The following is a 2,768-nucleotide window of genomic DNA, read 5'->3' as shown; positions in this document are numbered from 1 at the left end:
GGGAGGGGCGCCGAGCCAGGCGCGGGCGCGCGCGCCGCCTGGCGACTCCCAGCCGCTCGGGGACGCGCGCCGTCCGGCCTATTGTGGCGCCCCAGACTACCCCGGCTCGGTCGTCTCGCGCGCGGCCCCTCCCCCGAGGCGCGCGCCGGGCGCTCCTGGCCCTGCGCACCGTCTGGGCGGCTGGCGCGCGACGCCGTCTGCGGTGCACCCGGCGCAGACAGGATGTTCCCTCCCCGCCCCACCCCCACCGCCGCCCGCCCGCCCGCCCGCCTGCCCTCCTTCCTTCCTCGAGTTGCCCAGCCGGCTGTCTGGGGCTGCCACCGCCCCGCCCCCGCCCCTCCCGCCGCTCTGTGGTGACGGGCCAGACCCGGGGGCGCCCTGGCCGCTCGGCCGCGGCTCGCCAGGGAGGGAGGGGGCAGGGCGGGCGGGCGCGCCGTGCACTGTGCGCGACCCCAGCGGCCCGCCGGGCCGAGCGCCCGCCCTGCCCCACCGCCCGGGGTCAGGCCCGGGCCCTCCCCCCGCGGGGCCGCAGCTGGGCCGCCCCCGCCCGAGCGCCCGCAGACCGCCCAGCAGCCTCCCCCGCCCCCCTCCCGCAGGCCCTGCCACCCGGGCAGGGCTCCCCGCCCCCGCGGGGCCTCCAGCCGGGCCGCCCCTCCAGCTGCTGGCGCCCCGCCCTGCCAGCCGCGCCGGCCGCCTCCGCCCGACGCCTTCCCCGAGCTGACCTCCGGCCGCCTCGGGGCCCGGCGGACGCTCGGGGAAAGGGCTCCCCCGACTGCTCCGATGGCGCCCGCGCCTCGGGGCAGGAGCAGCACAAGGCATGGCTGCACGGGCCGGGAGAGGGTCGGCTCCCGGGTCGGGAGAGGGGGCCGAGGGACGGGCTCGCGGGACCCCTTTCCCCGGCGGCTCATTAGCATAGTGAACCCCGCCGAGCGGCTTGCTCCGTCATGTTTCGAAACCCCGAGAAATCCCCCTTTCTCCACCCCACCTCGAGATCGGGAACTGAAACCGCCTCCCCACCCAAACGCAGAGTTCAAGACCACACAAGCTTCGTCTCCTTTTTCATGCCCATTTTCCCTGCTTTTACTGTTTCAGCGTTGCCCAAAAGGGAGTCCGACCGTTCTACTCTTGATTGTAGGGTGGTTTTTTTGCCTTTTCTTCTATGGAGCCTACCAACCAACGGCTCACAAGCCTCATACCCCACCCCCCAAGATCCCCTTCCTTACGCCCCCTTCACCTTGCTCCTGGGTCGTGCCCCCTCCCCACCCCCACCCCCACCTTTCCCTCCTTGACTGCCTCCTTTTCTGAACATGAATAATGCCGCAGCACTTCCCATCTGTTATTGCCATAGAGACAGAAGCTCCGCAAAGATAATGATGTTCTGTGCAGAGCCAGTGTGGGGAGAACAGCATCTGCGAGTCTGGGGGGATAGGTTTTCTAACCCCGAGAATATTCAGAGGCCTGCTTGAGGAGCTGATGTGGCTCATAGCACTGCACGGAACTGAGACTCAGCACCGGGTCAACTCAACACCTGGTTCGTGTGTCTAGCGAGAAGAAACGCTTTCTGGAAACCAAGATGACACCTATTAAAAAAAAGTGATCCCCAAACTGCAATGAATGATAAATGTTAAGTATCCTTTTATTAGTCATAAAGCAATTCTGTGTTGAAGACCTAAGGACTGAAATCAGTTCGACAGTACATCAACTTTTGAAAAATCAAGTATTAGTTTCCCTACCCCGCCCCCACCCGCCCACCTTTCTTTTGGTTTGCTTCCCCCAAGAATCAGTGTGGGAGAGAAGGCTCTTTTGTGAGTGTGATTTTATGTGCCATGGCTTGACAAATCGTGAAGGGCAGATGTGGTTAGAACTAAGCAAGCTTTGGAGGCTGTTTGTCAAAGTACAACATGTACCAAATTAAAATTCACTTTGCCCTTGAATTCCCAAGGTCGTGGTCTCAAAGGCACAGATCTGAACGCAACTGAAACCCAGCGGGGTACATTTACATAGCTCAGCTGCAGGTGGGGAGGCTCACTGTCACATTTTCAGGATTTCTGAAAATAAGTGTCAGTCCATTTGTACAATGACATGAAACCGCAATGAAACACATAATGGCTCTTTATCCCAGAAAAAGAATGTGACCAACACAGAGAATATGGACATTCGAGAGAAAAAGCAAACACACAGCACTGTGAGCTAAGTGAATGCTGTACTTCCCACACAGATCCGTGTTGCAAACTCAGGTATTGTCAGTATATTACTATTAGGTGGATTTCACGTGGCAGCCACCTACCTCCGCTGCTTGGCAGTCCTCAGGAGCTAAGCAAGGCCACATGGTTAAACTATGCGCCTGTGGGTATGTAAAAATTCCAAAAGATGGGGGACAGTTTGCCTTCCTCCAACGCAGAGGACAGATAGAAGGTTCAAACTCGTACTAGGTGGTCTAGAATTTCTTTTGCAGAAGTTACAAGTCTCTGGTAATAATATCCAGTAAGAAGGGTAGCTGTTAGCTGTCATCCAGTTGGCCTGACTCCTGGTGTTCCCCTGTACAAGGGTTATGAAATGCTGCCTGATTCTAAGCTGATCCTCAGCCTTACGCCATTCTCAGAATCAGTTGCAAATCAGACGGTTGGACCCGTGGGGTTTTCGTGAACTGATTTCTACTAGTAGCTCTCCAGGCCGTTCTGCTTAGTCTGGAATCTGCTGAAAACCAGTCAGCATCACAACATGCCATCCTCAGCCAACAGAGGAATGGAGGATTTGAAGGAGGTGTG

Source organism: Tenrec ecaudatus, chromosome 4 (genome assembly GCF_050624435.1).
Source record: "Tenrec ecaudatus isolate mTenEca1 chromosome 4, mTenEca1.hap1, whole genome shotgun sequence".
Lineage (NCBI taxonomy): Eukaryota > Metazoa > Chordata > Mammalia > Afrosoricida > Tenrecidae > Tenrec > Tenrec ecaudatus.
The sequence above is the reverse complement of the archived record's forward strand: the minus strand, read 5'-3'. Positions refer to the sequence as shown.